We start from the raw sequence: 15,338 nt of genomic DNA, 5'->3' as shown, positions 1-15,338 counted from the left end.
TAAAAAAGCATGTGATTTGCTATTTTATTTTAGTTAAATGTTTGTGTACCTGTAAACACATACAAATTACTGCACAATGTAGTGTTTCAAAGGTCAGAGAGTGGCTAAATGAGTAAAGTTACTTGTCAAGCTTGATGACCTGAATTTAATTGCAAGCACCCACTCGGTGGAGGAAGAGAATCAATTCATGTAAGTTGTCCTCTGACCTTCACAGTAGGATTAGATGTGAACCTCCATGCTCTCATATTCAAATAAAGTTAAACATTTCTATTTTCTCAAGGATCTATCATTTATTTATTGAGAACATGTCTACAATACTAGTTTCTACATAATATTTATCATGCATAGTCTTTTATATAATACATATATTTTCCAGTCACATCTATCTACTCTACCTTATTGCCTATCAGTTGACCTCTCTGCATCCTGCTCCAACATGGCAAGTCTCCAGCAAACCTTACCCATTCTGCTTCCCTATCTTTTCAGATTCTACATGTGAATATGATTACATAGTTCTTGCCTTTCTAGCCCCAACACTTTACTCAACAAAATGATCTCTACTTCCATCTACAGTATATCAAAATGCAGAGCTTTATTCTATTCGATGGTTAATATTACACAATTGTATAAATTCACATTTCTAAAAAATCTGTCAGTGTAAGGACATAGGTTATTATAATTTATTTGTCCTGTGAACTGTGCTTTAAATGGTATGTAACTTAATATCTTCCATCTGCTAAATTCAGGTCTTTTGAATAATACACAGTAGAGTAATTGTTCATAGAGATAGTTATTCTTGTTTCCATTTTTTCAAGGAGTTTTGATGCTGTTCTTAATGTTGGGTATACTAAATTATATCCCGACTAGTATGTTTTAAGAATTTCATTTTCTTGTCAGTACCGGGGCCAATAAAAACGAACAGAATAAAAAAGAAACCTATAACATGCTTCAAATATACATTTCCTCTTACTATGTAATCAGTCTGTTCTATTCCTGCACAGATACTGGTGGTTTTCCCTTAGCAATCTAGTAATGCAAAAACAATTGAAAATTCTGGGCCACAAATTTTGTTCAGTAAATATCTTTACCTTTCTGTAGGGATGCATGATATATGACTTGATGTTTATCCTTATATTGTAATACATATTCCATATAATTACCTTGAGTGCTGCTAAATTCATTGCTACAACATCTCCATGCTCTTACTGCCTAGCTAGGAATGAGGCATTAATGCCATGATTGTGTATTAAAATTAAATATTTTGTGTTTATTCTTAACTTTTTCCTCTAATGATTGATATATAGCTTTTTTCAAACACTAGGTATGAACCATATTTAAGTTTTTCATAATGAATAGATTTTAAATTTGCCATATTTTATATGTTTTGCCTAAAAAATACTGCTTTATGTAGACATCTTTAATTTCATTGTAAAATTAAAATATTCTTGAAACCTAAGTAAGCCCTCCCATCCAAGTTTATCAAATGTTCTATATTTATATTCTAGTACAGATCACCCTTTAACAAATTCAGTTCAAATAAGCAGGCCAAAAACAGAATAATCCTTATGATCCTTGTAAACAAGTGGAAAATTAAGGTGCATCAACACAAGTTTTCTACTGTTTTATCCTCAAAAGCATAAACAATTTAGGACATTGGTCAGTCAAATAACAAGAAGGACATTTTATAATTTAGTACAATGTTTATAATGTTTTTAAAATATGCCAAACATTCTACTTTAAACATAAATATACTCTGAAGAGTTTTCAATGAAACCATAGATATGAATGGCTTCACAGACCATAAAACTACCAGATTCTAATATGCTGAAATTTATACTGGGAACGAATATTGAAGAACCCAGATAATATTTTCACAGACATTTTCTTATGAAGCTTTTGAATTTGGGAGATAGAGACATCTGTCTTCTCTCTTTGTCTGTCAACCAAGAATAGAACATTTTTCCCAGCACTATAATTCTCCTGAAATTGAGAGTATAAAATAACTTGTTACACCTATGATTAGGAAAAAAGGATGTATCTTTAAGGCCAGGAATAGATATTTTATATGTATTGAAACTGACTCAATCCACATACAAAAGTTATTGAAGTCCTTTTCAGTTCAGTTCAGACGAAGCCAAAGTTTCATTTATATCTAAACAGAAAATCTTAGAGTTTGATTTTCTCTGTTACAGGAATGAATAAATTGTCTCCTAAAAAATTTCTCATGTGTTGTAATAGCTGATATGCTTGGCTGTGTGTGTGTGTGTGTGTGTGTGTGTGTGTGTGTGTGTGTGTGTGTGTGCTTCATTTTTTACTGTTTTGGTTTTCCAAATTTTTGTTCTGTTTAAGTAAATGACCATGAAACAAAACATTAGTGTCAAAAATTGCCCATCACTCCCTTAACTTACTAGCTAATGCACTCTTCATGTTCTCTCTTAAAAGTGGACAAACACTGTGTCTTCATTTCTTATCATGCTGTTGAGTGAGAAAATAGTTCTGCTGTTATTCCATTTGGTACAGTGTCCTAATAAGAAGCATCATGATGTAAGGTTAATCCTATCTTTCAACCAGAAAAATAAAAGAATTTATCTTTTTTTACTGTCATATAAATGATAGAACTAGAGTTTCAATAAAAATAAAGTAGAAAACCTGAATTTATTAATCAAAATGTCGCTGTATATGACATATACTTAAATATGAGTTCAGGACAATGAGAAATAAAATGGGAGGGCACATGTATTTGAAAGAATGATTCCATCATACTTCCTATGACTATAAATGTTTCCCAATTTATACACTCAGATCATTCCGAATTGTTTGTACCTGGGCTCAGATGTGCATATGGGTCCTATATTCATGTCTGATTACAAATTTTTGTAAAAAAAAAAAAACTTGAACTTGTATAATGAAATCATACCTTTAAAATAAAATAACTTTCTTGTCTTTCCAACATGGAAGGCTCAGAAAGGTGCAGGAGGCTAGTGGCCTAGAAGGCAGACATATAACTTTAAGTCTCAAAAGTTTTTTTTTTTTTTTTTTATTAACTTGAGTATTTCTTATATACATTTCGAGAGTTATTCCCTTTCCCGGTTTCCGGGCAAACATCCCCCTCCCCCCTCCCCTTCCTTATGGGTGTTCCCCTCCCAACCCTCCCACCATTGCCGCTCTCCCCCCATAGACTAGTTCACTGGGGGTTCAGTCTTAGCAGGACCCAGGGCTTCCCCTTCCACTGGTGCTCTTACTAGGATATTCATTGCTACCTATGGGGTCAGAGTCCAGGGTCAGTCCATGTATAGTCTTTAGGTAGTGGCTTAGTCCCTGGAAGCTCTGGTTGCTTGGCATTGTTGTACTTTTGGGGTCTCGAGCCCCTTCAAGCTCTTCCAGTTCTTTCTCTGATTCCTTCAATAGGGGACCTATTCTCAGTTCAGTGGTTTGCTGCTGGCATTCGCCTCTGTATTTGCTGTATTCTGGCTGTGTCTCTCAGGAGCGATCTACATCCGGCTCCTGTCGGTCTGCACTTCTTTGCTTCATCCATCTAGTCCAATTGGGTGGCTGTATATGTATGGGCCAAATGTGGGACAGGCTCTGAATGGGTGTTCCTTCAGTCTCTGTTTTAATCTTTGCCTCTCCCTTCCCTGCCAAGGGTATTCTTTTTCCTCATTTAAAGAAGGAGTGAAGCATTCACATTTTGATCATCCGTCTTGAGTTTCGTTTGTTCTAGGGATATAGGGTAATTCAAGCATTTGGGCTAATAGCCACTTATCAATGAGTGCATACCATGTATGTCTTTCTGTGATTGGGTTAGCTCACTCAGGATGATATTTTCCAGTTCCAACCATTTGCCTACGAATTTCAAAAGTTTTAAAAAATAAATTCAGGCTCTTGTTCTCTTTGTTCTTTGCTTCTGGCCTCTCTTCCCCTCGGTCTCTGTCCCTTCTCTCTACCTCATCCCTCTTTCCCTCCACATGCCCATGGCCAGTCTCCTTTACATCTCCCTCTTCTTCTCCTCTTCTTCTCTCATTAAACCTGTCCACGTAGAGCAAAAAGTAAATTCAGTGTTTTATTGATACAATGAATTATATTGAAAATTATAGAGACTACAATAAAAACGAAGCAAAGAGAATTTCATCGCATCTCCAAGTTGATTCCACTGTAACATTTGTTAGTCTTCCTTTTTCCAACTAGATTATAGTGATATTCTCTATCAGGGAATGACAATAATGAAATACATTAAATGAAGAAAGAGTAGGATCATATCATTCAAATGTCTTTTCAACTAGGAGTTTATCTGAAAGCTTATGTGGATAAAAAGGCACAAGTCTCAACACTTTCAATACAAAGATATCAGGAGAATTTATTCATTCCCAGGTGCCATAATGATAAGTTGTCAAATTCAGTTTACTGTATGATAATATTAGAATTGTTCAAATAAAAGATTAGAGAAGTTCTGGGCATGTTTTGTGAAATACAATTAACATATTTTCTCTTTTTTCCATTTCTCTATCACGTGTTTTTTCCTTCAAAGTCTTTTTAATCTTATGCTAAGTTTTAAGAATCAGAATTTAAATCTATTCTGCTCAGAGATATGTAATTTTCTGATTTCAACACATTTTACAAAATTCATCTAAAAAAGGCTCAAAATACTGCCTCAAAATTTGTCTTGTATCATAAAATATATTCTTTAATCTTCTGATTTTTCTCTTTTAGCTTATTATTAACTCTAAAAATCATTTGGACACAATATTTCATAAAACAAGAATATTTTTAGTATTTCAAAAAGAATAAATTTACAGAAATGTGGTACATTTATACAATGGAATATTACTCACTATTTAAAACCAATGACTTTATGAAATTCTTATGCAAATGGATGGAACTTGAAAATATCATCGTGAGTGAAGTAACCCAATCACAAAAGAAAATACATGGTATGCACTCACTGATAAGTGGATATTAGCCCAAAAGCTTATAATACCCAAAATACAATTTACAAACCACATGTACCTCAAGAAGAAGGAAAACCAAAGTAAATGCTTCAGACCTTCTTAGAAAGGGGAGCAAAGATACTAACAGAAGGAAATATGAAGACAATGTGTGAAGCAAGGACTAATGTTGTTGTAAAAATATGTAAAATTGAAAAGAGTAATTGTCTTTTACCCCGCTAAGTCTGCGCCGCGGTGCCCCAGATATCTGCTAGATATCTTGGCGGAACCACAGCCCTGCCGCACACTTTCCTACACTCAAACCCTCACATAAAAGAACATACAACTCAGTAATCTTAGATCCAATTGATAAGATATAATTGCCCACTTAAACATACAAAGCCCAGTACCATCCATCCCTTGAGAACAACCTATAAAGAGACAGAACAGAATCTTTTTTTCTTTTCTTTTTGTTTTTTTTTTTTTTTTTTTTCGGAGCTGGGGACCGAACCCAGGGCCTTGCACTTGCTAGGCAAGCGCTCTACCACTGAGCTAAATCTGGAACTCCCACAGAACAGAATCTTAACGACACCTGCCATGGCTTCTCCCCTCTCTCTGTCTCCTGTCTCCTCTTCTCTCAACTAGTCTCCTCCTCTTCCTTCAAACTTCTCTCCTGCCCATCCTTCATTCTCCTCCAATGACAGGCCTCCTTCTATCCTGTACCTGCCCCTCACCAGTACTTTACAAATTCAATGGAGAGGTGGTTCTTGTGAAGTCACCTGAGTTCTGAGTCCTTGACTAGGCACCTGTCCTTGGGGCAGTGGAATTAGCATCAAAATACAGTAACTTCAGGGCAAACCACAACAGACTAAAGGAAAGGCCATCCAAAGAATGTACATCTAATATACAGACTCCAAACCCAGACAATATTGCAGATATCAAGAAGTGCATGCTGACAAAAAAAAAATAATATAGCCATCTCCTGAGAGGTTCTGCTAGAGCTTGACAAATAGAGAGGTGGATGCTCACAGTCAACCATTGAACTGAGAACAGGGTCCCCATGAAGGAGTTAGAGAAAGGAGTGAATTAGCTGAAGGGGCTTGCAACTCCATAAGAACAACAACAATATCAACTAACCAGATCCCTCAGAGTTCCCAGGGCCTAACTACCATCACAAGAGAACACAGGGATAGACCTATGGCTTCATCCACATATGTAACAGAGGATGGCCTTGTCGGGTGTGTCAATGGAACGAAAGGCTCTTGGTCCTCTTGAGGTGGGACAGAGTAGGTGGGCTGGTGAGGTAGCACCCTCGTAGAATCAGCTTGGGGAGGGTGGTGTGTTGGAATAGCGTATTTCTGGAGAGGAAACCAGAAAAGGGGTAACATTTAAAATGTAAATTAAAAATATCCAATAAACGAAAAAATAACTTTTCAACATCTTAGTAAGTTTGAAATTCCTGAAGATATCAATGTTTCTTGGGCTGTTTGCTTTCTAGAAAGTTGAGAAACATTTGGAAATGACAGTAGTTGTTCAGTTGTTCAAAAAGATGACAAATCATTTCCAAAGCATGGATTGGTACTAAGAACAGAAGATAACCTCTCGTAGATCGCTCCTGAGAGACAGTAGATCGCTCCTGAGAGACACAGCCAGAATACAGCAAATACAGAGGCGAATGCCAGCAGCAAACCACTGAACTGAGAATAGGTCCCCCGTTGAAGGAATCAGAGAAAGAACTGGAAGAGCTTGAAGGGGCTCGAGACCCCAAAAGTACAACAATGTCAAGCAACCAGAGCTTCCAGGGACTAAGTAAGCCACTACCTAAATACTATACATGGACTGACCCTGGACTCTGACCCCATAGGTAGCAATGAATATCCTAGTAAGAGCACCAGTGGAAGGGGAAGCCCTGGGTCCTGCTAAGACTGAACCCCCAGTGAACTAGACTATGGGGGGAGGGCGGCAATGGGGGGAGGGTTGGGAGGGGAACACCCATAAGGAAGGGGAGGGGGGGAGGGGGATGTTTGCCCGGAAACCGGGAAAGGGAATAACACTTGAAATGTATATAAGAAATACTCAAGTTAATAAAAAAAAAAAAAGAACAGAAGATAACCTCTCAATGTTTAAATTTACATTCCACAACAAGCTAATATTCTAGTGAAAGCTGAGCTAGTAAGACTGATTTTGTCTCTTCTGTGTTAATGTTGACAAAATGTTAACAAATTATCAAGATTGGTTAGGACTGAATGTCACATAGGTGACACTACCTATGGAGTTTCAGAGGTATACAGTTTTCTGTTTGTGCATTTGTGCAAACGGAGGAACTATTGCCTCACTGATAATGGTTTACACTAGCAGCATTATTGGGAAAGTGACATACAGACAAATATAATGGATTATGAATATATAAAGATGAATGCAACTCTTCTATTGTCTATGAAGACAATAGTATGCATTTTCCACATTCAAAATAAATACTCTCTGGAGTAAATGTCTCATGAAAGGAACAAAAAAGCACATGCTAATAATTAGAATTTGAAGACACAGTGTCTGTTTACAAAGAGTCAATTGCTCTAATAGCAAAGATAAACTAAAGCATTTTTATTTCTAACTTTTGAATTATTTCAAAATCCTCTATACCATTCCTTTTCTGATCATGTCTTTATCCTTCTAACAAAACCCAGCATGATGAGATGAGCAGACTGCAATTACACTAATTCAAATCTTACAAGAAACTTCAGTGTATGGAGGGACAGGATAGCTGTTCAAAGTATGATGGAGTACTTAAAGTAGTTTAGAGGTTCAAATTTCATCTACAGAATAAGTTTTACCACCAATGCTCTTTGATTTTTCAATTCCACAGAGGTCTGTAGCTTTGTTAAAGGAAAAGGAATATGCAATCTGATGATAACCAATAACCTCCATAGTTTCATCAAATATCTTAACTGGTCAGAATATAAAGCTCATGGTTTTCTGTGCATATTCAGGATAATAAGGTCATGGTGACCTATTTGGATAGGATTGCCCATTCTTTTGTATGAACACCTCCAAGTATCACTCCTGTTAAATTCATAAATTTTTTCTTCAATTATTTTCTGTTCATTGACAGTCATCCTTGCATTTTTTTTCAGATTCTGGACAACGTTAGAAAATCCAAAGAGGGTAAGAATAGGCAAAGGTATGTGCTTGTACCTAACACCCCATAAGTAAAACAACTTTAATTTAGCTTTCATATAATGTATCCAATCCACAAACTCAAGGCTGACATCTGGGATAAAAATGTATGTATTGTTGATGTGGAGAATTGAAAAACAAAATAGCAGTCTTGATAATGTAAGTCTGTACCACAAGTGTATGGGATGGAACGTGCATATCTACCATCTACCATCATTTTCAATTGTTGTTTTATTCTTAAATATATAGTAAAGATGTATAGGTGAAGGAATTACAGTCTTTTGGAAAATCTTTCAACATCAGTGTTTATTTATTTCTTACTTTTTAAATGAGCAAAACTCAATAGAGATCTCAGCAAATTGCCAACCATAGCATACAAATATATGCAGTTGATACTTACAAATTTTGCTCCAGCCTGAGACATCATTAGTAATGCAAATTAACAACCATAAATTGAAAATGTCTCATGGGCCTGTCAGTGTCAAATGTTCCTTGAGCAAAATTTGGGAAAAGACAGAGAATTGCTTATTTTCTTATAGAATGTGATGTTTGAAAAACACGAAGCAAAAAATGAACAAGAAGAACAAGTTTATCTTGTGAAAGAAACACTTTACCTTTTCAGATATTTTAATTTATAACACAGTTTTCAGCTTCAGAAATGTGACCCAAGTAGCCTTTTCACACACACACAGCCCTTATAAGCTATACATTGTCAAGGGGAAACATAGTGCCATAAACACACTCTAAGTTTCCAGTGCTAGACTCTGGCTATAATTACAGGCACTGCACTGAGATTAAAAGGTTTGCAAAATTTAACCTGAAGATGCCTTCTTATCATAACTATTTTTTGAAAGTCAATTTTATTTGATATAAGAATTGCTACTCCATCCTGTTTCTTGGAACTATTTGCTTGGATTTTTTTCCAGCCTTTTACTCTGAGTTAGTATCTATCTTTGTTACTGAGCTGTGTTTCTTGTAGGCAACAATACTCTGGGTCCTGTTTATGTTTCCAGTCTCTTAGACTATGTCTTTTTATTGAGGAATTGAGTCCATTGAGGTTAAGAGATATTAAAGAAAAGTGATTGTTTCTTCCTGTTATTTTTGTTGTTAGAGATGTAATAGGGTTTGTGTGGGTATCTTCTTTTGTATTTGTTGAAAAAAGAATACTACTATACCTGATAAACAACTTCAGCAAAGTGGCTAAATATAAAATTAACTCATAGTAAGAATAACAATATCAATAAATCAGATCCCCCTTAGCCCCCAGGACTTAAACCACCAACCAAAGAGTTAAAGGACCCATGGCTCCAGCTGCATATGTAGGAGAGGATGGGCCTTCTTGGGCACTAAATGAGAGGAGAGGCCCATGGTTCTGTGATGGCCTGATGCCCCAGTGGAGAGTAATGCCTGGACATGGAGATGGGAGGGAGTCAGTGGGTGTGAGTGAGCACTCTCATGGCAGGAGCAGGTGGCGGGATGGGATGGGGATTTCTAAAAGGAAACTGGGAAATGGGATAACATTTGAAATGTAAATAAAGAAAGTATCAAAAAAAGAAAAGAAAAAAGGAAAAGTACAAAAGGAAAAGTCACATATGAGGTTTTTTTGTAGATGCTTCCTACAATATACATATAAAAATGTAAACACATTAAAAAAAGAATTTCAATGGAGAGCTAATTAACAGTGTCCCTACTAGGCATCATAAGCTAAGAAATAAGTAATGTCCTGTTAAAATCAGGTAACTATTTTAGAGGTTTTGTCTAAAACCTCTGAAAGGTTCATGACTTTTTAATATTACAGCTATTTTAAATGCTCTGGGCTGTCCTCAATAACTTAATGGTAACCTTGAGTGTTGCAGAAAATTCAACATACCTGAGTAACAGAACATGGAGAAATCAAGTCAGTACTGAACCTGGAGGATTAATAATTAGCTGGTTATTGTTAGCTTCTGTAATGCTGGAAGGTGTTATACATGATCCCAAGAGAGAAACAAAAAATCAACAGTCTTAGCCAGCTTTGACCTTTGAACGCTATAGTAAAGACCACTGTGGGTTTGTTTTTCTAAGTCTTCCCTTGTAGTGTCCAGGTGCCTCTATTCACCAAATGGGGAATGATATAGTCGAACCTATTTCTAGGTTTACATGTTCTCTTGGTGTGTCTGGAATCTTACCCACCAGGCATGAAAGGATGAAGTGAATTTCAAAATGCATGGGACAGCAGGATCTCTGTCCTGCAGTGAAGTCAATGTCACGGTGATATAGAGTGTGTGTTGGTGGCATGGGTGGGGGGAGAAGTATTCCTCTGGCTATCAGTGGAATGATGAAGCTTTTTAATATTATATTTCTTTTAAATGTTCAATGAATCAGCTCTATTAGATGATCTTAACTTGTGTGCATATAATTACTGGGGTGGGCTTATATGCATACACATTATTAAACATGAATCAGGACTATATATGTATTTATAGAGTGGGAGGGAATTTTCTAGGAAAATGAAACTCTTTGGCTAGTGTTGAAGTTTGGTAAATACCTTCTTTGCATGGAGAGGTATTCCAGGAATCCTAAGCTGGGCAAGTTCTTATTAAGAAAAATGGAAGAGGGAAAGAGAAAGTTGATCTTGTAGGTTGGTCAGTCAAGGACAACTCAAACTTCAGCACTGTTTGAACAGCTGATCATCATCGATGAAAAAAGTGTGTTAGTAGCCCAAATGATCCAGAAAACAATGGGTGTGAACTGAAGAGAAGTTAAAGAGAACACAGTTGGCTTTTTTGAAACAACAACCACAACAACAACAAACAAACAAAAACAAAAACAAAACAAAAGAAGAACAGTTCATTTCCTGATGCTGAATTCATCATGACTCCCTTTCCTTTATGCAATGGTAAAATGTTTAATAATGTGACATCAAAGGTCTACTTTAGTGTGGTAAGCAATATTCAAATGTGTCAGATACAGTTTCTCACCTTTGCATGCTAACATACTGTTATTAATTGGGTAATACTTAGTACAAAGTGTTTATAGTGAGAAAATGGAAGCTTCCCTTTTTGAGGAAAAATAGTAAGTTCTCTATTCTAAGGAATAGGGAATGCAAAGCTGTTGTCAGAGAAATGTGTGTGTGTGTGTGTGTTTGTCTGTGTGTGTGTGTGTGTGTGTGTGTGTGTGTGTGTGTCTGTGTGTGTGTTCAGGAAAAATACCTAGATGTAAAAATGTGGAAATATTCTGAAGACATTCCAAAGAAGGGACATGGCTTGTCATCACTCATGAAAATTGTATTGATGTTTCTATTGCTGTGAGGAAACACCACAGCCACAGAAACTCACTCTTGTAAAATAAAATATTTTACTGGGGCTGGCTTATAGGTTCAGAAGTTTAGTCCATTCCTGGTTAGGGTAGGAAGCATGGCATCTTGTAGAAAAAATGCCATTGTGCAGACAGAGTTGGTGCTGGAAAAGGAACCAATAGTTCTTCATTTGGATTGGTAGGCAACAGGAAGAGAGAGAGAGAGAGAGAGAGAGAGGGGGGGGGGGGGGGCTTAGCTTCATCATTTGAAATCTCAAAGCCCAGTCCAAGTGACATATTTTCTCCCACAATGGAACACCTACTCCAGTGAAATATAGCCTAATCCTTTCCAATAGGGTCACTCCCTATGAGTCTTTGGGAGCCATTCAAATAACCACAAAAGAACAATGATATATCATTTCATTCTAGTTTGAATGGCTACTATTAACTGAGTATTTAAATAATCAGTTTTTCCAGTGCCCCCTTAGCAATGTTCCTTGACCCTTAGGGTCATGGGTTTATTTTGTATATTTCTCCATAGGAACCAGGTCCACAACATAAGAAGAAAGTAAAAAATGTCAGTACTGTATTCAAATGTATGTGTATTTATTAGTGTTAAGAAAAAGTAGTGTAAATATTTTGAATTTTCAGTTTTACATCTATAAGGATAATGTATATATGTATATACAGGACATGCAGGCCTGCTACCACAGACAATAGAAGAAAAAGCCAAATACTGTGGAACTGCAATTTACATATCAGTGAACTATGTACTGAGAATCAAACCCAGGTTCTCTGAAGAAAAATTAATGCTCTTATTTTCTGAATCAACACTCCACCACTTGTGATGACTGTCTGCAATCCCAATCTTTGTCAACATAGTTTCTCTTATGGCTAGAAAGTGGTCTCTGGAGCACGCTGGCTCACTGTGGACTACCTTTTATTGGCAAACGCCAAGCTTAGGGAGAGAACCTGCTTCACTATATAAAGTGGAGAGTGATCAAAAAGTCAACTGATGTCAATATATGCATATAAAATAAAATTTCACACACACACAATTTTGGATATTTTAATACAATAATTTTCCAAATAAAAATAATGCACAAAAGAAAATGCATGAAAAGAAAAGGAAACAAACAATAAATTAAAAGAAACCAAAACAAAGAGAAACCATGTTGATGCTGGAAACCTAGCCTACTCTACAGTACTATTGAAATTCTGTAGAAAGTCCTATAAGTGCCACTTTTATTAAATAACACAATCACTAAATACATTCTAAATATTGTTCTTATACCAAGAAAAGGGTTTAATTTTTACTCTTCATCAAGAAAAGTGCATATGCCACAGAGACCATTACAGAAAACCATAAGCAATAAAAATGTAGTGGAATAAGGTCTGGTCTCAAAGGAAGATATTACAAAGCAACTCCCACATGTAATGGCCAGAGAGCACTGCTGAAGAAAAGCTGGGAAGATAGTAAGAGGATGAAGGGGAGCATGATAATACTGTGTCTCCTAGTAATGTCAAATTTCACCAGTAGGACCTCAACAACTTGCCTTCCTAAGCAGGAACTGAATAAGGGCAACAATAGACATACCACTGTGAACTTGGGGAAATCCCATGAAGCCTGAACATTTCAAAAAGTACAGACAAGAGTGGGAGAAATAGTCTTTCCTAAGGAAGAACAGAACAATTAATTATTGAATACTGAAGGCTTAGTCCTGAAAACATACATGACAGTAATATTATACAGACAGAGAGAAGAGTTGGGCTTCTTAGATTCAGGAATGAATATATACTCTGTGTGTCTGTGTGTGTGTGTGTGTGTGTGTGTGTGTGTGTGTGTGTGTGTGTGTCTGTGTGTATAAAATGTCATGTTCATTACCAACAATTAATTTAAAAAGAGGTCATGAAATTGAAAGAGCATGAGATGGTTTAGAGTATAGAAAGAGAAAGGGTAAATTATATAATTGTACTACAATCTCAAAAGAAAATTTAAGGAAAACTTTGCAGAAATCAACTGTCATTATGTCTACCAAAGTTAAAACCACTTCATAGTTCACAAAACACAGCAAATGAAACAAGGATAGAAGGTAAATTAGAAATCTTTGAATACATTATCATGTAAATTTGTCTTGTTTATTTGAATGAATAAATAATATTTTCTTAAGAAACTGACTATGTAAGCCTAAACAAATGCAGTGCAGGACAAAGGTTGTCTAGTGTTTTTATAACCCAGAAGGATCCAGGGTGGTTAGAAATCAAGTACACATGACATTGACACATAGTTCTGAGGATCCGTTAGAGCAGTCTGAATGAATTATGTTATTCAAAATTGTACAAAGCAAAGACTCACATGTATTGATAATGAGCAATTTTATATCTCAGTGCCCAGCTAACAGAGCTGTGCTTATTTATTTTAAATGCATTATTAACTATAGTCCATGGTTTATTTTTTCCTTAAACAAGAATAAGTTTTATTCTATACTGCTTATACAGAGAACTATATCAGAATAAGCATTCAGACATAAAAATCATTCCATCAAATTTTCCATAATTAGTTTTGAAAACTATAACTCAAAGAAAATATTAAAGTTAGATCATCTTCAGACAGACAGAATTAATATTTTAGATATTTTTCTTTCTTATGATTTTGCATATTTTATAATGATAATTTGAATATTAGGACCAAGGTGACAATCATTATTTCATTCATTATTCATATAGAAAATAAATAAAATGTGTCTTTCTAAGCTCACTTAACATGAAATATGTGTGCTTCTTTAAAAATAATTTTTTCTTTTTTACTTTTATTTATTATTTTTATTTATTATTCATTTTTATTTGTTTGCATTTCCAGGTCTCCTCTCCATGAAACCTCCTGCCCCATACTCCTCCACTTTGCCTCTCAGAGGGTGCTCCCCTACCCACCCACCCACTTCTGCCTTACCCCTCTAACACACACCTTCTCTGGAGGATTAACCCTCCACAAGACCAAGGGCCCCCCCTCACACTGATGACCGATGAGCCAATCCTTTGTTACATATACTGTGGGAGCATAGGTCCCTCCGTGTATACTCTTTGGTTGACAGTTTAGTCCCTGAGAGTTCTGGGAGGTCAATTGATTTGATATGGTTGTTCTTCCTATGGAGTGGCAATCTGCTTCAGCTCCTTCAGTACTTCCCCTAACTCACCCATCTGGTCCATAGGCTCAATCCAATGATTGGCTGTATCTGCATCTGTTTTAGTCAGGTGCTGGCAGATCCTCTCAGAGGACAGCATATCAGGTTCCTATCTGTAAAGTAAAGAAATAAAGTGTCAGAGTTTGGAATCTGTCAATGGGAAGATGGGACGGATCCCAAGGCAGGGAGTTCTCTGGCCCTCCCTTCAATCTCTGCTCCATTTTTGTCCCTGCATTTCCTTCAGACAGGAACAATTATGAGTTAAAAAAATTTAGATGAGTGTGTGGCCCCATCCCTCTTGTCTCTTCAGGTTTTATCTCCAGGCTGTTGGGTATTTCAGCTATTGTCCTCTCCATTGGATCGTGAAAGCCTCTAGCATCCCTGTTGTTTGAAGCTTTCTAGTGGTTCTTCAATTCCCCTCTCTACCAGTGCTACTTATTGCTATTCATTCTCCTGGTCCTCTGGACTTCTCCCCTGTCCTTGCCATACCTAGTCCTGTCCCCACATTGCTTTCCTCCCCTCCCCTTTCCCACCCAGATCTTTCTCTCCTTCTGCCTCCCATGATTATGTTGTCTCCCCTTCTAAGGAGGTTTGAAGCATCCACCACACTGTAGCCTTTCCTCTTGTAAAGTATCATAAATCTGTGAATTGTATCTGTGAATTGTATTCTGAGCTTTGGGGTGAATCCATTTTAATTCCATAAAATTAATTGTTCTTCAGAAAGCAAGCCATTGACACAAAGAGTGCAGTTTTGCATGAACTAAAGGAAGTTTCTAGTACTAAT

The sequence above is a fragment of the Rattus norvegicus genome, chromosome 13, assembly GCF_021556685.1.
Source record: "Rattus norvegicus strain SHRSP/BbbUtx chromosome 13, alternate assembly SHRSP_T2T, whole genome shotgun sequence".
In the NCBI taxonomy this organism is placed as follows: Eukaryota; Metazoa; Chordata; class Mammalia; order Rodentia; family Muridae; genus Rattus; species Rattus norvegicus.
The sequence above is the reverse complement of the archived record's forward strand: the minus strand, read 5'-3'. Positions refer to the sequence as shown.